This window comes from Callithrix jacchus, chromosome 10, assembly GCF_049354715.1.
Source record: "Callithrix jacchus isolate 240 chromosome 10, calJac240_pri, whole genome shotgun sequence".
Classification (NCBI taxonomy): domain Eukaryota; kingdom Metazoa; phylum Chordata; class Mammalia; order Primates; family Cebidae; genus Callithrix; species Callithrix jacchus.
Genome location: NC_133511.1, coordinates 106747160 through 106772781, shown reverse-complemented (window position 1 = coordinate 106772781; position 25622 = coordinate 106747160). Strand labels below are relative to the sequence as shown.

At 38.0% G+C, this 25622-nt stretch overlaps 1 long non-coding RNA gene across 2 annotated transcripts in view; it reads left to right on the top strand.

The window, feature by feature from the left end:
• LOC118145488 (uncharacterized) overlaps window positions 1-19435 on the top strand; it is a 131995-nt gene extending 112560 nt beyond the window's left edge. Inside the window, exons 4-5 of one of the 2 annotated variants that reach the window (XR_013523390.1) lie at window positions 17862-17971; window positions 18181-19435. This is a non-coding gene — a long non-coding RNA (uncharacterized LOC118145488). Of the gene's footprint in view, window positions 1-17861 lie in introns of both variants that reach the window. The other variant, XR_013523389.1, reaches the window with a different exon arrangement.
• The last annotated feature ends 6187 nt before the right edge of the window (window positions 19436-25622 follow it).

Below are 25622 nucleotides of genomic sequence, written 5' to 3'. Positions count from 1 at the left end.
ACAAGATGGCTACTAACATGAGAATAAAGTACTCAAATAATGTCTAAGAAACTCAGCTACCATATTTTATTTTTAGGTGAAGATAGTGGAATTGCCTGATTGTGCCCTGAGGAAAGTGCTCCAGAGATTTAAAGAACTGGAATGTTAATGAACGGCACAGCAAAGATGAGGCATACTTTAGAGAAAACAGGAAGGACATGATAGATTGAGTCCAGGTTTGGGTTAGATATTAGTCAAATAACAGTGTTTCCGGGTGGGGAACATCTCAGGGAAGCAAAAGTAGACAAAATTGAACAATGACTGACTCCAGTACGTGTAGAATGCACTTATTTTTTATAATGGAGGAATGTGCTAGAAAACTTCTGAAGGAAGTTTTGTTTCAGCAAAACAAACATCTGGGCTAGAAAGCAAAGTCAGAGGGAAAGGAAAGCAGGTGCTGGATAACAGCAGAACCCTAATTTACGGTGCATGTGGTTGCAAAGAAAAAGAACAAACTTAGAAGCAAGTTACACTGTGAGGAATTTAATGGAGCTTCCTATAGGGAGGCAGGGAACACCAGGAATTAAAATATCAGAAGCACATGAGGGACCTCCTGGAGAGAGAACACGGAACACTCCTTAACCCTACACTCTCCTCAAAGCTTCTACTTTTCCCATCACTTAGTATTATTAGTTTCTGTTCACTCTCTTCTAATAGGTGTGTAGTGGTATCTTCCTGAAGTTTTAACTTGTATTTCACTAATGGCTAGTGACATTGAGCTTATTTGATATCCATGTATTATTGTTGGTGAAGTTTCTGTTCTATTCTGTGGCCTGTTTTTTTTTTTTAATTTTCTCTATATATTTTTAGAAGCAAAGTTTTAAATTTTTATGAAATAAATCTTTTTTATTATAGATCATGACCTTTGATATATATATATAAGAACTCCTTCATCTAAAATCGCAAAGATTTCTTTTATGTTTAAGGTTTTTTTTTTTCTTTTAGGTTTATAGCTTTAGTTTCAGATTATAGATCTATATTATTAGCATATTTTTAGGTATTATCTTTAGGTTCATGAAATGGGTTGAAACCTCATTAAGATTTATTTTTGTATGAATAAATGTCCAGTTCTTCCAGAAAACTCTCTTTCCACCAATGATTTGCTTTTATAATTTTGTTTTAAGTCAGTTGACTACATATGCTGGGATCTCTTTGTAGGCATTTTATTCTGTTCCCCTAATCTACGGTAGTGATCTTTCACCAACACCATGTGGTCTTGATTACTGCAGCTTTATAGCACATTTTGAAATCAGATAATGTTAGTCGTCAAGCTTTGTTTTTGTTTTCAACTTTGTTTGGCTATTTTACTTCCTTTATTTCCATATGAATTTTAGAATCAGCTTGTTGATTTCAGTGAAAAAGTATCTGCTGATATTTTTTTTGGAACCCCAAAAAGTCTATAGACAGATTAGTGGAGAATAGAAATCTATCCTACAGTGAGTCTTCCAATTAATCTTAATATTGCTTTCAATTTATTTAGGTCTTTGAACTCTTTTTGAGTGTTTTGTGGTATGTATGAGTTCACAATGTCGGCCTGACCTTGTGAGTGAACTCCTCATCAGATGCAGTACATATTCTGTTAGAGGTATACTTAAGTATTTCATTTTTGAAGTTACTATACCTTATATTGGTGTTGAAGATAGCTACCTTTGACTGGGTGGCTTATGTCTGAAATCCCAGCACTTTGGGAGGCCAATGTGGTTGAATTACTGAGGTCAGGAGTTGAAGACCAACCAGCCTGACCAACATGGTGAAACCCTGTCTCTACTAAAAATATAAAATTAGCTGGGTGTGGTAGCAGGCACCTGTAATTTCAGCTACTTGGAAGGCTGAGGCAGGAGAATCACTTGTACCTGGGAGGCGGATGTTTCAGTGAGCTGAGACTGCAGGATTGTACTCCAGCCTGGGCAACAAGAGTGAAACTCTGACTCAAAAAAAAAAAAAAAAACTACCTTCAAATAATTTTATACTGCTTCATGTGATATGCAAGAACTTTAGAACAATATATTCCCAAGTTCTTCCTTTCATCCAATATGATACTGTTCTCATGTATATAACTTTTCATAGTCTACAAATTCAAAATACATTGTTAATTTCATTTTTTACCTTAGAGAACTGATTATTTTAGGGCAACTAAAATGAGAACAAAGGACACATATTTATCTAAATTTTTACCATTTCCATAAATAGTTTTTGTGTGTGCATGTGTGAATAGTGTTTCTGTCTGATATCAGATTCAAGAAACTTCTTTTACATTTTTTTAATGTTGGTCTGTTGGTAATAAAGTATTTTAGAATTTGTTAGTCTGAATAAGTCTCTTCTTTCATTTTACAAGTACGTTTTTACTGGGTCTAAACTCTGTGTTGACAAATTTTATCTTTCAGTACCTTAAAAATGCCAATTTTTATCTCTTTCTTACAATGTCTCTGGCAAAAAAGCTGTTGTAACACTTAATTTGCTCTCTCCATAGAATGTGTTTTGTTTCTAGCATCTTTCATGATTTTTCTATTTGTCTTTCACTGTACCCAGTTTGACTGTGAAGAATTTAGTACTGTGCATGTGTATGAGAGAGAGAGAGAGATAGTGTGTGTGTGTGTGTGTGTGTGTGTGTGTGTGTGTGTGTATGTAAGTAATAGTTATATTGTTTTAGGTTCTTTGAGTTTTTCAAATTTGGGGTTTAACTAAGTTCATAGTTATTAGAAAATTCTTGACCATTATTTTTGCATATTTTATCTTTTCAATTCTCTGTCTATTCTCCTTCTGTTATTCCAGTTTTTTAAAAAAATAACAGCTTGTATCATTCACAGAGCTCTGGCACAGAAAGCCAGCACTCACATTTTGTCTAACCTTTGAGATACCTGTCTGTCCTGAAAGTTTGAGCTAATCGTGTTGCAACCTCAGCTTATTAATAGGTTGAAGAATGGTAATAATTTTCTAGATTACATCATTTTCCATATTGTTATAGTGGTAACAACCCTGTTTCTTTCTGAATACATATTAATCATAGAATGAAAATGATAACTACAGTATTATTCTTTCTTTCTTTCTTTCTTTCCTTCTTTCCTTCCTTCTTTCCTTCTTTCCTTCTTTCCTTCTTTCCTTCTTCCTTCCTTCCTTCTTTCCTTCCTTCCTTCCTTCCTTCCTTCCTTCCTTCCTTCCTTCCTTCCTTCTTCTTCTTCTTTTCTTTCTTTCTTTCTTTCTTTCTTTCTTTCTCTCTCTCTCTCTCTCTCTCTCTCTCTTTCTTTCTTTCTTTCTTTCTTTCTTTCTTTCTTTCTTTCTTTCTCTCTTTCTTTCTTCTTTCTTTCTGAGACAGAGTTTTGCTCTTGCTGCCCAGGCTGGAGTGCAACCTTGGCTCACCAGAACCTCCACCTCCCGGGTTCAAGTGATTCTCCTGCTTCAGCCTCCCAAATAGTTGAGATTATGGGCATGTGCCACTACATCTGGCTAATTTTCTATTTTTAGTAGAGACGGGGTTTCTCCATGTTTGTCAGGCTGGTCTTGAACTCTCGACCGCAGGTGATCTGCCTGCCTCAGCCTCCCGACGTGTTGGGATTACAGGCATGAGCCACCCAGCCCAATCTATACTTTCTTATATAGAGCCTTCAGAAATACATTCACATATATAACAGTTATTCTATCTCCATTTTATATAAATCATCATTTTATTTAAATCAGTATTTCAGTTTTAACTTTTTATAATCATGCAAATATTATTTATAGCAGGATGAATATTATTTTAGGAAATATATCTTTCTTATGCAATATTTTGCGTTTTTTAGGAGTTCAGAGCTTCCTTATTTTTACTTTGCTTGCTTTTATTTATATATAACTAATTCATCTACAAACTGTCAGGCAGAGAAGTAAATGTAATCACAAAATAGTGATATGCTTATGATCTGACTTTTGAGGGCAAGCGGGTAGCCCTGATTGTAGTGCTTGTTAATTTAGAATGTAGGTACTCTTGCATGTCAAGTTTCAAGCTATCAGTATTTTAAAATGGGATGGCAAAAGTTTTAAATATTTAACCATTGATTCTCTATAATCAGTATGAATTAGTGTCTTATACTGCACAGGTTTTAATAACAAAATACCATAGATTGAGTGACTTAAACAACAGAAATTAAGTCTGACAATTCTGAAGGTTTAAAAAGTCTCAGGTCAATGTTTGGCAGGGTTTAGTTTCTGGTGAGGGCTCTCTTCTTAGCTTTCAGATGGGACGGCTTCTCATTGCATCCTCACCTAGCTTTTCCTCTGAATATGGGGAAAGAAAGAGCAATCAATCTCCTTTCTCCTGTTGTAAGGACACTAATCCTATCAGATCAGATCCCACCCTTATGACCTAATCTAACATTGATTGTCTCTGTATATGCCCTATATACAAATACAGTCACATTGGGGGTTAGAGTTTCAATGTGTGAATTTTACTGGGACAAAAATTCAGTCCATAGCAACTGGCTTCAGCACACCACTCACAACATAATATAAAAGTTTAACATTTTTCCTTGGAGTCCTATCAGTTTGAACCTTCCACTTTCCTGCTTGAAAGTGTAGTAGGTGCTCCCTAGGACTGTTGAACTGACATCTTGGGACCCGTTCCTCATGATCCTGAGATTCACCTGTTATGTTAGTAGCCTCTTCTTGGATGAGTGTCTTCTTCTTTCTTGATTTACTCTCAAAATTCAAGTTACTTCCTGAGAGAGAAAGCAAGGGAGGCAATTTTTAAAGGACACATATTTTTATTCTACTTTGATAGTTTACTGGGATGTTATTAAGTTGAGTTCTAGGCTGGAGATACTTTTTCTTCAGAATTACAATAATTCCATTGTTTTATGGTTTTCAATGTTGCTCTGCAAAAATATGGTATTCTGATTTTAATTATTTTGCTTGTCACATTATTTTTCTTTCCTAGAAGCTTTTAAAATATACTTTTATCAGCTACATTCTCATATTTCATGATAACATACATAACAGGCCTTGAATTTTGTGAAAAAAGCAAGCAAGGATGAACAAAACATGTAAAAAAGAAAAGCAACATAATTTCTTTTAACATGGAAAGTATGACTGTCCTAGAAAACAACAGACAGCTAAAACCTGCTTTTTCCTTTTGAAAAGTTTCTGAAAAAACTCAAAAGCATATTCAAAGAAGTAATGGCTAAGGCCAGGCATCATGGCTCATGCCTGTAATCCCTGCATTTTGGGGAGACAGAGGAGGGTGGATCACCTGAGGTCATGAGTTTTTAAGATCAGGCTGGCCAACATGGTGAAACCCTGTCTCTACTAAGAATACAAAAGGCCAGGCAAGGTGGCTCAAGCCTGTAATCCCAGCACTTTGGGAGACCAAGGCGGGTGGATCATGAGGTCAAGAGATCGAGACCATCTGTATCAACATGGTGAAACCTCGTCTCTATTAAAAAAAAAATACAAAAAATTAGCTGGGCATGGTGATGCGTGCCTGTAATCCCAGCTACTCAGGAGGCTGAGGCAGGAGAATTGCCCAAACCCAGGAGGTGGAGGTTGCAGTGAGCTGAGATTGTGCCATTCCACTCCAGCCTGGGTAACAAGAGTGAAACTCCACCTCAAAAAAAACAAAACAAACAAACAAAAAAGAATACAAAAATTAGCTGGGTATAATGATGGATTTCTGCAATCCCAGCTACTTGGGAGGTTGAAGCAGGAGAATCCTCTGAGCCCAGGAGGTGGAGTTTGCAGTGAGCTGAGTTCTCGCCAGTGCACTCAAGCCTGGGTGACAGAGCAAGATTCTGTCTCAAGAAAAAAGAAAAAAAGAAAGAAAGAATGGCTGAAAAATTCTTAAATCTGAGGAAGAAAATGGATGTTCAGATCCAAAAACACAAGGTCATCAAATAAAATAAATCCAAATAAATCTACACTGAGACACATTATAATCAAAACGTCAAAAGTCGGAGACAAAGAGAAAACTTTGAAGCAGCAAGAAAAAAGTGACTGTTCAGCTATAAGGGACACTTCCCTATTCCCTTCTTCCTGACATAAAACTTCCAGCAGATTTTTTCACCAGAAACTTTTATTTCAGACAAGAAAGGTAGAGGTAATATATTTAAAGTGCTGAAAGAAAGAAAAACAAAAAACTGTTAACTAAAAATATTGTACCTGTATTTTTTTTAGTAAAGGAGGGAGAAAGATAAACTTTTTCTCAGGTAAACAAATGCTAAGGGAGTTCATTACCACTAAGTCTCCTGTACAAGAAATGCTGAACAGATTAGGTTGAAATGAAAGAATGCTGACGAGCAATCTCACAGCTTAAGAAAGTATAAAACTCATTGGTAAAGGAAAATGTAGAAGATGGCACTGTGAGAACAACCCAGGATTGAAGCTCGCGGTCAATGTGCAGAAAGGGTGAGTCAGGGCCACATTCCCAGATGGATCTTTGTCGCCCCCACAGAACGGGGAAATTCCTAGGTATAGAGGAGACGTGAGATGCCAGGCAGAGGTTTTGGCTGGCGCAGCTGGCGGCCGGTGTGGTGGCGGCCCATGCTGTGGCGGCACTACACAGCACTCCGCACAAAGCACGCTCATCCGGGTGCCCTGTTGGGCCAGCAACCTGAGACTTGGGAGGGCTGAAGTTGAGACTGAATGGGACTTGGACAGTGAGCCAGCCCAGGAGATTCCAGGGTGACAGTGTTTGGGGTAGCGCAATGGGGCAAACAAAACGGCGATTCCAAACACTCCCGTTGGGGAGGTTCCCTGAGGCCACAGCTCAGTGGGGGAGGGGGACCCGCCATGACCGAGGCAAACTGCCCGTACTGAGGTACACGCCCATTGCTGATACAGCCTGCCATTGCTGAGGCAACCCGCTACAACAGAGAGACTCCGCCGCAGGGCGTAGCCCGTGGCAGCAGGGCGGAGACCACAGCAGAAGGGCAGAGTCTGCAGCAACAGGGCGAACCTCACACCAGCAGGGTGGAGCCTCAGCAGGCAAATAGTGACTAGACTGCCTCCTAGCTGGGCAGGATAGCATGGCGGACACTCACAAGGAAAGCCCCAACCACTCCAAGACAGAGCATCTGAGAAAAAAATGTTTTTTTTTATGAGTTCTGTTGCAGCAGAATTAAACATAGCAGCCTAACAGCCCTGAATGAACAACAGAGCTGACAGCTCAGCACTTGAGCTCCTACAAAGTACAGACTGTCTCCTCAAGCAGCTCCCTGACCCCTCTATATCCAAAAGACTGACATTTGGCAGGCATCATTCTGGGACAAAGATAGCAGAAAAAGAAACTTGTAGCATCCCTCACTGTTCCGCAGCTGCCATAGGTGCACCCCAGAGAAGCAAGGCCTGGAGTGGACCTCAGCAGTCGTACAGCAAAGGGGCTAGATTGGTAGAAGGAAAACCAAGTAACAGGAATACTTCATCATCAACAATCTGGGTGTCCACTCCACCACAAAAATCTGCGAGACCCAATAGAAAAGTCAGCAACTACACAGACGACAGGTGGATAAATCCAAAAACATGGGAAGAAACTAGAGCAAAAAGGAGAAAAACACCCAAAACCAGAACACTTCGCCTCCTACAAAGGACCAAAACTCCTCACCAGCAAGGGAACAAAGCTGCATGGAGATTGACTGTGATGAAATGATGGAATTAGACTTCAGAAGGTGGATAATGAGAAACTTTTGTGAGCTAAAAGAACATGTTTTAAATCAATGCAAAGAAACTAACAACCTTGAAAAAAGATATGAAAAAAGATTCGAGGAAATGATAACAAGAATGGATAACTTAGAGAGGAATATGAATGAATTAAAGGAGCTGAAAAACACAATACGAGAACTTCGCAAAGCATGCACAAGTTTCAATAGCCGAATTGACCAAGCAGAAGAAAGAATATCAGAAGGCGAAGATCAACTCAATGAAATAAAATGAGAAACCAAGATCAGAGAAAAAAGTGCAAAAAGGAATGAACAAAGTCTCCAAGAAATGTGGGACTATGTGAAGAGACCTAACCTATGTTTGATAGGCGTACCAGAATGGGACGAAGAGAATGAATCCAAGCTGGAAAATACTCTTCAGGATATTATCCAGGATAATTTCCCCCACCAAAAAGACAGGCCAACACTCAAATGCAGGAAATACAGAGAACACCACAAAGATATTCAGCAAGAAGAGCAACTCCAAGGCACATAATCGTCAGATTCAACAAGGTTGAAATAAAGGAGAAAATATTAAGGGCAGCCAGGGAGAAAGGTCAGGTCACCCATAAAGGGAAGCCCATCAGACTCACAGCAGATCTCTTGGCAGAAATGCTACAAGCCAGAATAGAGTGGGGGCCAATATTCAACATCCTTAAAGAAAAGAACTTTCAACCCAGAATTTCATATCCAGCCAAACTGAGCTTCAGAAGTGAAGGAAAAATAAAATCCTTTGCAAACAAGCAAGTACTCAGAGATTTTGTCACCACCAGGCCTGCTTTACAGAGCTCTTGAAAGAGGCACTACACATAGAAAGGAACAACCAGTACCAGCCATTCCAAAATCACACTAAATGCTAAAGAGCATCAACATAATGAAGAATCTACAACAACTAACGGGCAAAACGGCCACTTAGCATCAAAATGGCAGTATCAAATTCACATATAACAATATTAACCCTAAATGTAAATGGACTAAATGCACCAATCAAAAGAGACAAACGGGCAAATTGGATAAAAATCCAAAACTCATCAGTGTGCTGTATTCAGGAAACCCATCTCACATGCAAGGATACACAAAGACTCAAAATAAAGGAATGGAGGAAGATTTACCAAGAAAATGGAGAGCAAAAAAAAGCAGGAGTTGCAATTCTCATCTCTGATAAAATAGACTTTAAAGCAACAATGATCAAAAGAGACAAAGAAGGCCATTACATAATGGTAAAAGGATTGATACAACAAAAAGAGTTAACAATCCTAAACATATGGACCCAATGCAGGAGCACCCAGATACATAAGGCAAGTTCTTAATGACTTACAAAGAGACTTAGACTCCCACACAATAATAGTGGGAGACTTTAACACTCCACGGTCAATATTAGACAGATCAACCAGACAGAAAATCAACAAGGATATCCAGGGCTTGAACTCAGACCTGGAACAAGCAAACCTGATAGACATTTACAGAACTCTCCACCCCAAATCCACAGAATATACATTCTTCTCAGCACCACATTACACCTACTCTAAAATTGACCACATAATTGGAAGTAAAGCACTCCTCAGCACATGCAAAACAACTGAAATCATAACCAACAGCCTCTCAGACCATAGTGCAATTAAGTTAGAACTCAGAATTCAGGAACCAACCCAGAACTGCACAGCTCCATGGAAACTGAACAACTGGCTCTTGAATGTTGACTGGATAAACAAGAAATGAAGACAGAAATAAGGAAGTTCTTCGAAACCAATGAGAACGAAGACACAACATGCCAGAATCTCTGGGATACATTTAAAGCAGTCTCTAGAGGAAAGTATATAGCAATAAGTGCCCATATGAGAAGAATGGAGAGATCCAAAATTGACACCCTATCGTCGAAATTGAAAGAGCTAGAGGAGCAAGATCAAAAAAACTCAAAACCCAGCAGAAGACAAGAAATAACTAAGATCAGAGCTGAGCTGAAGGAGATTGAGACATGAAAAACCGTCCAAAAAATCAATAAATCCAAGAGCTGGTTTTTTGAAAAGATCAACAAAATAGACAGACCACTAGCCAGATTGATTAAAAACAAAAGAGAGAACAACCAAATAGATGCAATAAAAAATGACAAAGGGGAAATCACCACAGATTCCACAGAAATTCAAACCAACATCAGAGAATATTACAAACAACTCTATGCACATAAACTAGTAAACCTGGAAGAAACAGATAAATTCCTGGACTCCTCTGTCCTCCCAAGCCTAAACCAGGAGGAGGCTGAAGCTATGAATAGACCAGTAACAAGGGCATAAGTCGAGGCAGCAATTAAGAGCCTACCACGCAAAAAAAGCCCAGGTCCAGACGGGTTCACAGCCGAATTCTACCAGACACACAAAAAGGAGCTGGTACCATTCCTTCTGAAACTATTCCAAATAATCCAAAAAGGAATCCTTCCCAAATCATTCTATGAGACCAATATCATCCTGATACCAAAACCCGGCAGAGACTCAACAAGAAAAGAAAACTTCAGGCCAATATCTATGATGAACATAGATGCAAAAATCTTCAGTAAAATATTGGCAAGCCGATTGCAACAGCAAATCAAAAAACGTATCCATCATGATCAAGTAGCATTCGTCACGAGGATGCAAGGCTGGTTCAACATACGCAAGTCTATAAACATAATTCACCACATAAACAGAACCAAAAACAAAAACCACATGATTATCTCAATTGACGCAGAGAAGACATTTGACAAAATTCAACAGCCCTTTATGCTAAAAACCCTCAATAAACTCAGTATCGATGGAACGTACCTTAAAGTAATAAAAGCTATTTATGACAAAGCAACAGCCAATATCATACTGAATGGGCAAAAACTGGAAGCATTCCCTGTGAAGTTCGGCACTAGACAAGGATGCCCTCTTTCACCACTCCTATTCAATATAATACTGAAAGTTCTGGCCACAGCAATCAGGCAAGAAAAAGAAATAAAGGGTATTCAAATTGGAAAGGTGGAAGCCAAATTGTCTCTATTTGCAGACGACATGATAGTATACCTAGAAGACCCCACCGCCTCAGCCCAAAAACTCCTGAAACTGATAAGCAACTTCAGCAAAGTCTCAGGATATAAAATCAATGTGCAAAAATCACAAGCCTTCCTCTACACCAATAACAGACTTAAAGAAAGCCAAATCAAGAACGAACTGCCATTCACAATTGCCTCAAAAAGAATAAAATACCTTGGAATACAACTCACAAGGAACGGAAGGGACCTCTTCAAGGAAAACTACAAGCCACTGCTCAACGAAATCAGAGAGGACACAAACTGATGGAGAAACATTCCATGTTCATGGTTAGGAAGAATTAATATCATAAAAATGGCTATACTGCCCAACATAATTTACAGAATCAATGCTATACCCATCAAGCTACCATTGACTTTCTTCACAGAACTGGAAAAAACCACCATGACCTTCATATGGAACCAAAAAAGAGCCCACATAGCCAAGTCAATTCTAAGCAAAAAGAACACAGTGCGGGGCATCACACTACCGGATTTCAAACTATACTACAAGGCTACAGTAATCAAAACAGCATGGTACTGGTACCAAAACAGAGATATAGACCAATGGAACAGAACAGAGGCATCGGAGGCAACACAACATATCTACAACCATACAATCTTTGATAAACCTGACAAAAACAAGCAATGGGGAAAGGATTCCCTGTTCAACAAATGGTGTTGGGAAAACTGGCTAGCCATGTGCAGAAAGCAGAAACTGGACCCCTTCCTGACACCTTACACCAAAATTAACTCCAGATGGATTAAAGACTTAAACATAAGACCTGGCACCATAAAAACCCTAGAGGAAAATCTAGGCAAAACCATCCAAGACATAGGAGTAGGCAAGGACTTCATGAGCAAAACACCAAAAGCATTGACAACAAAGGCCAAAATAGACAAAAGTGACCTAATCAAACTCCACAGCTTCTGCACGGCAAAAGAAACAGTCACTAGAGTGAATCAGCAACCAACAGAATCGGAAAAAATTTTTGCAGTTTACCCATCTGACAAAGGGCTGATATCCAGAATTTACAAAGAACTCAAACAGATTTACAGGAAAAAAATGAACAAGCCCATTCAAAAGTGGGCAAAGGATATGAACAGACACTTTACAAAAGAAGACATATATGAGGCCAACAATCATATGAAAAAATGCTCATCGTCACTGGTCATCAGAGAGATGCAAATCAAAACCACATTGAGATACCATCTCACGCCAGTTAGAATGGCGATCATTAAAAAATCTGGAGACAACAGATGCTGGAGAGGATGTGGAGAAAAAGGAACACTTTTACACTGTTGGTGGGAGTGTAAATTAGTTCAACCATTGTGGAAGACAGTGTGGTGATTCCTCAAGGCCTTAGAAATAGAAATTCCATTTGACCCAGCAATCCCATTACTGGGTATATATCCAAAGGACTATAAATCGTTCTACTATAAGGACACATGCACAAAAATGTTCATTGCAGCACTGTTTACAATAGCAAAGACCTGGAATCAACCAAAATGCTCATCAATGATAGACTGGATTGGGAAAATGTGGCACATATACACCATGGAATATTATGCAGCAATCAGAAATGATGAGTTTGTGTCATTTGTAGGGACATGGATGAATCTGGAGAACATCATTCTCAGCAAACTGACACAAGAACAGAAAATGAAACACTGCATATTCTCACTCATAGGCGGGTGATGAAAAATGAGAACACATGGACACAGGGAGGGGAGTATTAAACACTGGGATCTGTTGGGGGAAAAGGGAAGGGCTAGCGGGAAGGGGAGGTGGGGAGGGATAGTCTGGGGAGAAATGCCAAATGTGGGTTAAGGGGAGAAAGGAAGCAAAACACACTGCCATGTGTTTACCTATGCAACTGTCTTGCATGTTCTGCACATGTACCCCCAAACCTAAAATGCAATAAAAAATTTAAAAAAAAAAGGAAAATATTAAATAAACAGAATATTGTATTACAGTAATGGTGGTGAGTAAACAACTTTTAATTCTAGCTTTAAAAGTAATTATAACTAAAGAATTATTAAAAGATATGCAGTATTAATATATATAAGTTGTGACATTAACATAAAATATGGGCCGGCGTGGTGGCTCACACCTGTAATCCCAGCACTTTGGGAGGCCGAGGTGGGTGGATCACAAGGTCAAGAAATCGAGACCATCCTGGTCCACCTGGTGAAACCCCGTCTCTACTAAAAATACAGAAAATTAGCTGGGCATGGTGGCATGTGCCTGTAATCCCAGCTACTCAGGAGACTGAGGAAGGAGAATTGCCTGAACCCAGGAGGTTGAGGTTGCAGTGAGCTGAGATTGCACCATTGCACTCCAGCCTGGGTAACAAGAGTGAAACTCCATCTCAAAAAAAAAAAACATAAAATGTGTGTAAGAGGAAAAGTTAAAATATAAAATGTTTTTGCATGTGACATAACTTGTTGTATACTTAGAACATATTGTTATAACATACTTTTATGTAAGCCCTAAAAGTAAGAAAGAAGAAAAGCTTAAGAAGTTAGAGACATATAAGGTGAAAAGAATTAAAAATAAATTACAAAGAAAAAAATAAGATTAGTAGAAAACAACTAACAAATTGTTAATAATAAATCCTTCCCTGTCAATAGTTATTTTAAATGTAAACAGATTGAATTTCCCAGTCCAATTACAGAGAGGGCTTAATGGATTAAAAAACTAAGACCCAATGATATGCTGTCTACACGAAATTTATTTTAGATTTAGGGACTCACATAGACTGAATGTGAAGGGATGGGAAAATAAATTCAATGCAAATGATAAGCAAAAAGGACCAGGGATGGTTTTACCTATATTCAACAAAATAGATTTTAAGTTAAAATTTGTCACAGTCAACAAAGAAGAACACTGAATATTGACAAAAGGGTTAATCTTTTGTCAATATATAATTATATCAGGAAGACATAATTATATGTGCACTCCCTTAGAGAGCTCGTAGATATATAAAGGAAACATTTACAGATCTGAATGGAAAAATGGACAGCAATACAGTAATAGTAAAAGACTCAATACCTCACTTTCAATAATGGACAAAACATCCATACAAAAGATAAATAAGGAAACAGAGGACTTGAATAATACTATAGATCAAATCGATCTAACAGACATACACAAAACATTCTAACCAATGGCAGCAAAAGACACATTCTTCTCAAGTGCGCATGCATTTGAGATCTATCTTTCTCAAGGATAGATCACTTTACGTCACAAAACAAGGCTTTAAAAATTTAAGAAGACTGAAATCATACCAAATGTTTTCTTGCCACAATGGAATAAAATTACAATATATAAATACCATATAATTCACACATAAATTGAAATCAAAGAACAGTCTTGAACAACCACTCAAGAGTCAAAGAAAACACTTTTTAAAAAATTAAAAATTACTTTGAAACAAATGAAAACAAAAACATAGCACAACAAAACTTATGAGCTGCATCAAAAGGAGTAATAAAAGGGAACATTATAACAATGTTTATTTAAAACAAAATCTCAACTAGGCGACCTAAATTTCCACCTCATGGAACTAGAAAAAGAACAAATTAGCCAATAGTTAACAGAAACAATAACAAAAATTAGATAAGAAATAAATAGAAAATAGAAAAATAACAGAAAAAGAATGAAAATGAAAGTTGAGTTTTGAAAAGATAAACAAAATGGACAAACCCTTAGCTAGACTAAGAAAAAAAGGTAGAAGACACAAAAAAATAATATCTAAAATGAAATGAGACATTATGACTGATGTCACGGAAATAAAAATAATTATGAGACTACCATGAACAATTATATGTCAAAAAACTGAATGACTGGAATAAATGTATACATTTCTAGAAAAGTCTAAGCCTAAATCATGCAGAAATAGAATGTGAGCAGACCTATAATTAGTATTGATATAAGAGTTAAGAAGAAATTACTTAGGTAGATAGTGAGGGTATGGAGGTTTCTCAAAAAGTAAAAAATACCACTATTATACAATCTAGCAATACAACTATTATTTTATCCAAAATAATTAATATCAAGATCTCAAAGAGATTTTAGCACTTGTATGTTAATTGTAGCACTATTCACAATAGCCAAGATGTAGAAGTAATCTAAACACCTTTCATAGATGACTGTAGAATATGCATACAATAAAATAGTATTTAGCCTTAAAAAAGAAGGAAATTGGCTGGGCGTGGTGGCTCACGCCTATAATCCCAGCACTTTGGGAGGCCAAGGCGGGTGGATCACGAGGTCATGAGATCAAGACCATCCTGGTCCACATGGTGAAACCCTGTCTCTACTAAAAATACAAAAAATAAGCTGGGCATGGTGGCGTGCACCTGTAGTCCCAGCTACTTGGGAGGCTGAGACAGGAGAATTGCCTGAACCCAGGAGGCAGAGGTTGCAGTGAGCCGAGATCGCGCCATTGCACTCCAGCCTGGGTAACAAGAACGAAACTCCATCTCAAAAAAAAAAAAAAAAAAAAGAAGGAAATTGCGCAAGGCCTACCACCACGAATGAAACTTGAGGACATTATGCTCAATGAAGCAAACCAGTCACAGAAAGAGTAATACTGCATTATTCCACTTATATGAAATCTCTAAATAGTCAAATTCATAGAATCAAAGAGTGAAATGATGGTTACAATGGGCTGGGGGGAGCAGGAAATGAAAAGTTATTCATCAACAGGCATAAAGTTTCAGTGAAATAAGATGTGTAAGCTCCAGAGATCTGCTGCACCACATTGCATCTATAGTTAATAATAATGTATCATACAATTGAAAAGGAAGTAGATCTCATGTTAAGTGTTTTTACCAAACTAAAATAAAATACATAAAATAAATCATATAAAAGGTTGTTAATAACACAGGCTGTCAATGGAGGTCCAGAGTGTACAGCTTTGAGCAAGCCCTGGAAACATGCATTTTTAAGCAACTGTGTGATGATTGTGAGCAGTTCCTGAACCTACCTTTGTGGTTTATTTCTAGAAGAAACATGCTTTAGACCTAACATAAATCTAATGAGGCAGATATCCCTTTTCCTTTCATGATCTTCATATTCACTTGTCATATTCTTCACTTCTCAATTTATTGACAAATTTTTTTTTTAACCCTTTTCTGACCCTTTGGAATCTCCATGTTAGGTGTCTAGATGCTTCTGGATTTCTTTCACAGTCTTTAAAGCTCATGCATCTATTTTAATAAACTGGTGGCTGATAAGCCTTTCTATATGCCTTTCATCTTCTTTAGGATCCATTAGCACGAAGTACCCTTGCAACCACAGTTATCAACTACAAAGTCAGAAAGGAAGCATGTCATCTTCCATTCTGGCCCTCAGCATTTCCCTGTAAAACTGTTTCCTGGTCTCACTATTCTTCTGGGCATTCAATATATATTCATTATTCATTGAATATCTTGAAAATTTTTGACCTATGTCACCATCCTAACAGATACTTCGATCTGTTTTTGGACAATGGAAAAATACTTCAGTTTCAGAAAGCATATTTGAACTGTAATACTTAACACTGCTCATCAGTGGCCTGCAAACCCCTTGGCAGATCCGCAGCAATTATGTCTATTTCACCAGGTGTAGGTTTTAGTAGCAGAGTTCCTAACTAGCTAAATATTAAACTCAACAAATATTTAGCTCACTGCCCCATATAACTGAGAGTGATATTTGTTTACATATATGTATGAGTATTTTTAAAAACCAGTCTTTTATTTTTATTTTCTGAAAACACTATCATGTCACATTCCAAGAAAGTACAAGTTAAAAAAGTTAATGTTTATGCTGGTAGACGAAAAGATAAAAGAAAAGAGCTAACACTTTCATACACTCAAATGAATTTATCAACCCACCTTACACCATAAGAGAGGTGATATTAATTTTTTCAAGAATGTTCATGTACTACAGAAAGAATATATGTGAAATTCAGAGGAGACTTTAAGCTTACTTTCAGAGGGAATATGTTATGGTCTGTTTTCCTTTTTTAAAATTTAATTTAATTTTTTTTTTTTTTTTGAGACAGATTCTCGCTCTGTCACCAGGCTGGAGTGCAGTGGTGCAATCTCGGCTCACTGCAACCTCCGCCTCCCAGGTTCAAGCAATTCTCCTGCCTTAGCCTCCCAAGTAGCTGGGACTACAGGTGCACGCCACCACACCCAGCTAATTTTTTGTATTTTTAGTAGAGACAGGGTTTCACCATGTTGGCCAGGATGGTCTCGATCTCTTGACCTCGTGATCCACCCACCTCGGCCTCCCAGAGTGCTGGGATTATAGGCGTGAGCCACCTCGCTTGGCCTTGTTTTCCTTTTTTAAAATTCAAGTGTTTTAGCCAGGCACCTTCGGAAGGCTGAGGTGGGCGAATCTCCTGAGCTCAGGAGGTGGAGACCAGCCTGGGCAAAACGGTGAAACCACATCGCTACAAGACATACAAAAATTAGCCAGGCATATTGGTATGCACCTGTAGTCTCAGCTCCTTAGGGGGCTGAGGTGGGAGGATTGCTTGAGCCCAGGCTGCAGTGAGCCATGATTGCACCACTGCCCTCTTGTCTAGGCAACAGAGTGAGATCCTGTCTCCAAAAACAAAACAAAACAAAAAAACTATTAAAGTATGTAAGAATCAAGTGTTTCAAAGGGATACTCTATAAGCAGAATAGGACTGGAATTTGATTTGTGTAGGTCGTATCCACAGGCTCTTCTGGCCTGCATTTCCATGAATGGAAGGTAGGACATGTGTTCCATGGTAGAGTGAATTCTACTGACAGAATAGTAGAAACTGAAGAGGATTGGTTTTATCTCCATATGAATGCTTTGAGTCTACCTGGTCACTGCAAAACACCGTATTAACTTTGTATAAGTAATGAGGAACTTTATTATTTTTTTTTATTTTTTAATGAATTATTAGCAAAGTGTGCTCCTGTGAAAAAGAGGTGTGGATAGCCAGATGCTTACATACTATAGTTTTAGGAGTATTACTAAAAGAACTAGTATAAAATGTTACCTCCTGTAATCCAGATTTAGTCTTTGGCCATTTATTGCCTGGGGAATTTACAATAATATTTCTTTCCTTTTTTTTCTTTTTTCGAGACAGGGTCTCGATCTGTTGCCCAGGCTGGAGCTCAGTGGCGTGATCTCAGCTCACTGCAACCCCAGGTTCAAGGGATTCTCCTGCCTCAGCCTCCCGAGTAGCTGGGATTACAGGTGCCCACCACTACACCCAGCTAATTTTTGTACTTTTAGTAGAGATAAGGTTTCATCATGTTTGTCAGGCTGGTCTTGAACTCCTTACCTCAGATGATCCGCCTGCCTGGGTCTCCCAAAGTGCTGGGATTACAAACGTGAGTCACTGCGCCCGACTTACAATAATATTTCTAACTGGTTTATGTGACACTGATCTCTTTATTCTACAGTTCTTCCCATAGGCAAGTGTGGGCAGATTTCCAAAGCAAAGTTGTAATCAGGTTTAAAGGCTGCAGAGAAACCCCATCATCTAACCAAGAAAATAAAAAGTCCAAATTGAGTTGTGATTTTTAAAATATGTATTTTTTATTACTCATTAACTTATTTATAAATTTTTTCTAATTGACTGATACGTCCTAGAATGTGCATCACCAAAGCTTCTAGCCATAACAAACCACTTCAAATTTAATGCAATATATATTTTGCAATCCTTCTGTCTTTTCTGACAGAGTCCCTCTTTCTGAAAAATCTCTTTTACTTCCATGGTTCATCACTTCCACATTAGACATATATCTTATTATTTGTAAAGCTCAAAATAATGTAATCTGTGTGTATTTGAATCTGTTTCTTTGCTTTACCTAAGAAAAGAATATATTAGTCTTTCTGATTAATTTTGTTTTTAAATTATAAGGTATTATATTTGTTGCAAAAAAATGAGGAGGTAGCATATAAAACAGTAATAGAATGTTCTTCACTATTAATTGTCCCACAGTACTTTTAATGTGTATTTTGCTTATGAATAGCATACATAAAATATATAAATCATGAACCTATGTCTTTGTAAAGTTTCATGAACTGATCACACAAGAAATCAGGACCCACATCACGGAAGAGTCCAGTAGCACCAAACCAACAGCTGCTTATTTCTTCTGATTGTAACTCCTACCATAGAGTAACCATGACTCTGATTCTTATTAGCTTGGCTTAATTTTGTCTCTTTAGAGCTTTCTAGAATAAAATACTACTAATTGCCTCATGTCTGCCTTCTTTTGCTCAGCATTATGATTATGAAATTCATCAATGATCCTGCATATGTTTGTGCATACATAAATACATCTATAAATACATACACACATATTTAATATTCTTACTTCCTTTCTTCTCTCCTTCACTTGAGACCACACTTGCCCCAGGATCTGATGGTGCTCTTAAATTCTCCAGCCCTTCTCCCCCTCCTCAGTTTCTTTCTCAGATGTGTTTCTCTTAACAAATTTGTCATGTAATTCTCTCTTTGTAATGGCTTCTTAGAGAACCTGAACTGATTGCTTTATCTACTATAATTCTATTTCTCTTTTATTTGGCCACCTGTTTTTATGTTCTTTATCATACTCACATACTTTGCATTATAAAAATTATTGTTCCATTCAATGATTACAATTTAATACATATAAATTATTTGCTATAATTTAGGTAGTTAACCTGCCTTATAACATGAATCTCTGATTTTTTCTTGATTTAGTATAATCGAATACAAATGATTACATTTAACACTGTTGATAATATTAAAATGTTAGCAACTTTTATCTTCATCTACAACCCATCTCTGTTTCTGTGTGACTGTGGCTGTGAATACCTTACCTAGTTGATATTTAATAAGCTTTATTGATATATAATTAATAGACAATAAAATTTACCAGTCGTAGGTTTACAATAAGACATGTTTTCACAAGTTTCAGCAATCATATAACCACCATCACATTCATGTTGTAAAGATTCCCATCAGTCCCCAAATTTTCCTTTGTTAAAAATCCTCTCTTCCTGCTTCTAATTCTTTGTGACTAACTGATCTGTTTTTTGTCAATCTAATTGCTTTTTCATTTTACATTTCACATAAATGGAATCATAAAATACATAGTCTTTGTCCTCTGGCTTTTCTTCTCTTCGGAAAATACCTTTGATATTTATTCATGTTGTTAAGGGTAATGGTGTTTTTTTTATTCGTTTGCTTGTTTGGCGTGTATTTTCTTAGGCTTTAATCAGCTCTGCCGAAAAGTCAAATCACAGTCTCACACTTGCTCCTTTAGTGGTAATACCTTTTTTTCTTTTCTGGAAGATTTTAAGATTTACTCTTTGCTTTGATTTTTACTGGTCTTCTTATGGTGGACATATGATTTTGTTTTGTTTCATTTTTGGTTTTTGTTTGTTACCTTTGTATTTATGTGTGCTGGAATTTTCAAATATTCTTAAATCCATACATTGACACGTGTCATAGTTTGGAAAATTATTGGCCATTGTCTCTTCAAATAGTGCTTCTGACCCATTTTTCTGTATTGTTCTCCTGGTAGTCCAATTATATAAATAGTAAGGGTATTCTTTGAGTTCCATGAGTCTCTAAAGGGATTTTATTTTCTGTATTCTTATTCTATTATATAGTTTCAGTTTGGATTATATAATAAGACATGTTGATGAATCACTTGAGGTCAAGAGTTCAAGACCAGCCTGGCCAACATGGTGAAACCCTGTCTCTAAAACAAACAAACAAACAAACAAACAAAAAAGGCTTCCAATTTTCTTATCCTGGAACTAATTAATCTAATCTAGTATTAAAGCATCCAGTTAAAAATTTTAGACATAATTCATCAGTTCTAGACTTTTGATTTGATTATCTTTTAAGGGTTCCAGTTATTTTGTGGAATTATTGCTATCTTCTTCATCTTTTTATTTAATTACTTAAACATATTATTTCAAAGTCATTGTCCAATATCTTGATCACCTATGAGTCTACTTTTATAGTCTGTCTCTTTTTTTTTTCTGGTTTGGGCCCTGTGCTTCTTTCTGTGTATTGGTTTACTTTATACTTTTTTTTTCTAATGGAATGCCAGATACTAGTTTAAAAACTGTAAATGTTATTGATGATCCTACCTTTCTTAAGAATGGATTCACTCATTTCTACACTAGTCAGGCATGGTGAAGAATAATCGTATCAATTTGTGGATGGTGCTGAGTCAAAGCCAGAGTGAAGCCCTGGTAAATGTCACTGTCAGGATTTTTGTCAAAGACATTCAACAAATCTCTAGGAGGTTTCAAACTTTCCCACATTTTCCTGTCTTCTTCTGAGTCCTCCAACCTCTGCTTGTTGCCCAGTTACAAAGTTGCTTCCACATTTTCAGGTATTTTTTCAGCAACATTCCACTCCCAGTACCAATTTACTGTATTAGTTCATTTTCTCACTGCTGATAAAGTCATACCTGACACTGGGGAGAAAAGAAAGTTTAATTGGACTTAACAGTTCTACATAGCTGAGGAGGCCTCAGAATCGTGGTGGGAAATGAAAGGCACTTCTTACACGGCAGTGGCAAGAGAAAAATGAGAAAGATGCAAAAGCGGAAATCTCTGATAAACCCATCAGATCTTGTGAGACTTATTCACTACCATGAGGAGTATGGGGGAAACCTACCTCATGATTAAAATTATCTTCCATTGAGTTCCTCCCGCAACACATGGGAATTATGAGAGTACAATTCAAGATGAGATTTGGATGGGGACACAGCCAAAACATACCACCCCCCTACTCTTTAAACAAAACTAGACTTCAGAAAATATACTGAGAAGATAAATAACTGTGGAAATTAGGTCTCTAATGTCTACCATTTCTCTAACCATCAGCAAAGGCCTTTTAAGTTTCAGCTCCTATATATTTGGCCTCCTTCTTATAGCCCAAATCATTAAATGTTTCCTGGGTAAAAGCAATTTCAGGGGGTTAAGTTTATCTCTGATGGCCTTTCTCTACTGAGTGTTTCTTGTTTATTGTTCCTGTTCACTGTATCCGACAGATGATTTTCATATTTTATTCAATTCTTTCATTGCTATAGGTGAGCCTACCATCTTGATATTAGTTACATTTTTCCATTCACAAGTAAAAAGCTTTTCTTCTATAGAATTGAGTTTTTTAATCTATTATATTTTATGGGAGTTTTCCTATATCTAGCTATTTCCTTGAAGAGACTAGGAAACCATGAATATCTTGTTGGAAGAAATCATCATTAATGGAAAATTTTTTGTAATACATACACCTTTATACTTTCAGAGTGGATTATAGCAGATTCCTTGGGTCATCTCATAAATCATGTGTACTATGAAAAGAAAAATTTTTCACATTTGAACACACACTGAAATATTGGATATAATGGTTGTGGGTTCAGTAACATATCTATCTCATTAATTTTTCATCTAGACTTTGGAGACCCTGGTCAAAACCCCTACAATGAGGTTATTAGCAAATAAGTGACTTTTCTAATTTGTACTGTCACACTTTTAGAGTCCTATATTATTATCACAAAGCATTATGGTCCTACAACTATTATTTTAATGAAAAGACCAAGTTACTAGTAACAATACATTTAGTGAGCATTTGTGACTTTTGGTTGCTCTATATTTAAATTTGTATGCTGAAATCAGTTTAATGGGCTTTAAGAAAATTTTATCTTTTCCTTTTGATGAATCAAGATATTTTATGTTACCATTACAAGAGTCAACAGATATCATGGAAGCTTATTCTACCCCAGAGGTGTTTTCTTCAATTAGTGCTTTCAAGAGGTTGGGCAATAACCTTGGTTTTATGAGTTGAATCATCTCTTCCAGGACTCTAATAGTAACATGGACAAGGAAAGCATAGAATTTATAGTTAGAGTGTGTAAACTCTGGTATTGATGCCTCAAAGAGATTTCTGTTACTGAGACTTTTTGAGTTTTCTGGTAGAATTTACTCCATGACTCTTTCAGAAGATCCTCACTGTGTCTTTTCAATAAGCTCTCCTATTTGCTTTTAAATAGTCAACTAACATGCCCAAGTAAACACATTAACACATCATCAGGCATTAAGCCCTATCGTAACATAATTTATTATTGTTTACTTCCCTTCCAGAGCAAGCAGGTCATAAGACTGGAATATTTTAATTAATGTAAGGGGAGAGGAGCAAAGAGATAGGGCAGTTATATAGCATACCACATGAGGGCAGCATACATTACTATAAATTGATGAGCTTTCCAAATTCTGTAAATTTACCATGTTTTTCCTCTAAAGTTAATTCTGAGGATAACATTCTCAACAGTATCATCATTTTTATTAACTTTATCATTTGTATCCTTCCTATCTGAATATAGCATAGTAGTTTTTAAAGCAATCTTTCTTTCCTTCTTTATTTCTCTTTCTCCTCTTTCTCTTTCCTTCCTTCCTTTTCTTTTTTCTTTCCTTCCTTTATTCCTTCTTTCCTTCCTTTCTTCTCTGTTTCTTTTCTTCTCTCTCTCTCTCTTTGTTGAGGTGGGATCTTACTCTGTTGCCTAGGCTGGAGTACAGCAGCACAATCATGGCTCACTGCAGCCTCTAACTTCTAGGCTCTAGGGATCCTCCCAGCTCAGCCTCCCAAGTAGCTGGGACCACAGGCATGCACCACTGCTCCTGGGTTTTTTTTTTTAATCCTATTTATAGAGACAGGGTTTCACTGTGCCGCCCAGGTTGATCTTGATCTCTTGAGATCAAGCAATCCTCCCATTCAGCCTTCAAAGTCCTGGGGTTTCAGGAGTAAGACACCACATGCACCATAAATCAAGTTCTTGTACCTTAGCATGTTTTTTTGAATCTATGAGTTTAGAAATTAGTATATTTATGTTATAGAGATATTAACATATGGATTTTACAGTCAAACAGCCATGTAAAGTCAGAATCTCTGCTCTGTCCCTTACTAGTTATATGATATTATATAACAAGTCATTATATGACATTGAGCTTATCTTCTCTAAACTTTTAAAAGATGATAGTTATATAGTAGTTTTATGAAGACTAAATGAAATGGTATATGTAATGTGCTTGGCACAATGCCTATATTGTGATAAGAACTTAAAAAAAACCTTAACATGGGGTTTTCAAGATAGCACAGTAAGAAGAACTCAGGATCGCAGCTCTCAGCGAATGCTCAGAGGGTGAATCAAAGCCACATTTCCAGACGGATCTTTGTTGCCCACAGAACGGGGAAAGTCCCAGGTGTAGGAAAGACACGGGATGCAAGTGCAGCTGGCTCGGCTGTTGCGGTCACTTCGGCTGGCGCCGCAGCGCAGGCACTCCCCAACAATCCACACAAAACACATGGGCATGGGTGCCCTGCTAAACTGGCAATCTGAGATTTGGGAGGGCAGATTAGCATATCCATCTGATTAAACGGGACTTGGACAGTGAGCCAGACCAGGAGATTCCTGGGAAGTGGAATCTGAGCCAGTGCAGTGGCTAGCTGCATGGGAAATCACACAGATCCCGGTGCTCTAACAGTGGGCGACCGAAACACCTGGGAGAGAGCCATCCATTCAACTTAAAAAGAAAAAAAAAAGAAAGGTGCTCTGAGGCAGGGAGCCAGGCAAGCAGGCTCGGCAGGTTTCACCCCCACAGAGACAAACAAAACGGCAACTCGAAACGCTCCGGGTGGAGAGTTTCACTGCAAGCACAGCTGAACCCAGGATGGTGCAGCTCGGTGGGGGAGGGGTGCGCCATTAACGAGGATATCCGCCCCTACGGAGGTACCCTCCCATTGCTGACACAGCCTGCTGTTGCCGAGGCAACACACCATAACAGAGAGACTCCGCTGCAGGGCGGAGCTGGTGGCAGCAGGGTGGAGCCTGCCACGGAGCCTGTGGCTGCAGGCTCGGGCAGAGCCTGCAGCAACAGGGCCCACACCACATCAGCAGGGCGGAGCCTTGGCAGGCAGATAGTGACTAGACTGCTCCTAGCTGGGCAGGATAGTGCCATGGACACTCATAAATAAAGCCCAACCCCCGCTGAGACAGAGCATCTGAGGAAAAAAAAGGGGTTCTAAGAGTTGTGCTGCAGGAGAATTAAACGCACCTGCCTAACAACCCTGAATGAACAATGGAGCTCACAACTCAGCACTTGAGCTCCTATAAAGTACAGACTGTCTCCTCAAGCAGCTCCCTGGCCCCTGTATATCCAGAGTCACCTCAAAAAGGACTGATCAGACTGACATTAGGCGGGCACCATTCTGGGACAAAGCAGAAAAAGAAACTGGTAGCATCCCTCACCATTCTGCAGCTGCTACAGGTGTACCCCAGACAAGCAGGGCCTGGAGTGGACCTCAGCAGTCGTACAGCAGAGGGGCTAGACTGGTAGAAGGAAAACGAAGTAACAGAAATACTTCATCATCAACAATCTGGGCGTCCACTCAGAGACCCAATCGAAAAGTCAGCAACTACGCAGACGACAGGTGGATAAATCCACAAAGAGGGGAAGAAACCAGCACAAAAAGGAGGAAAACAACCGAAACCAGAACACCTCGCCTCCTACAAAGGACCAAAACTCCTCACCAGCAAGGGAAGAAAGCTAGACGGAGAATGACTGTGATGAAATGATGGAATTAGACTTCAGAAGGTGGGTAATGAGAAAGTTCTGTGAGCTAAAAGAACATGTTCTAAATCAATGCAAAGAAACTAAGAACCTTGAAAAAAGATTTGAAAAAAGATTCGAAGAAATGATAACAAGAATGGATAACTTAGAAAGGAATATGAATGAATTGAAGGAGCTGAAAAACACAATTCGAGAACTTCACGAAGCATGCACAAGTTTCAACAGCCAAATTGACCAAGCAGAAGAAAGAATATCAGAAGTCGAA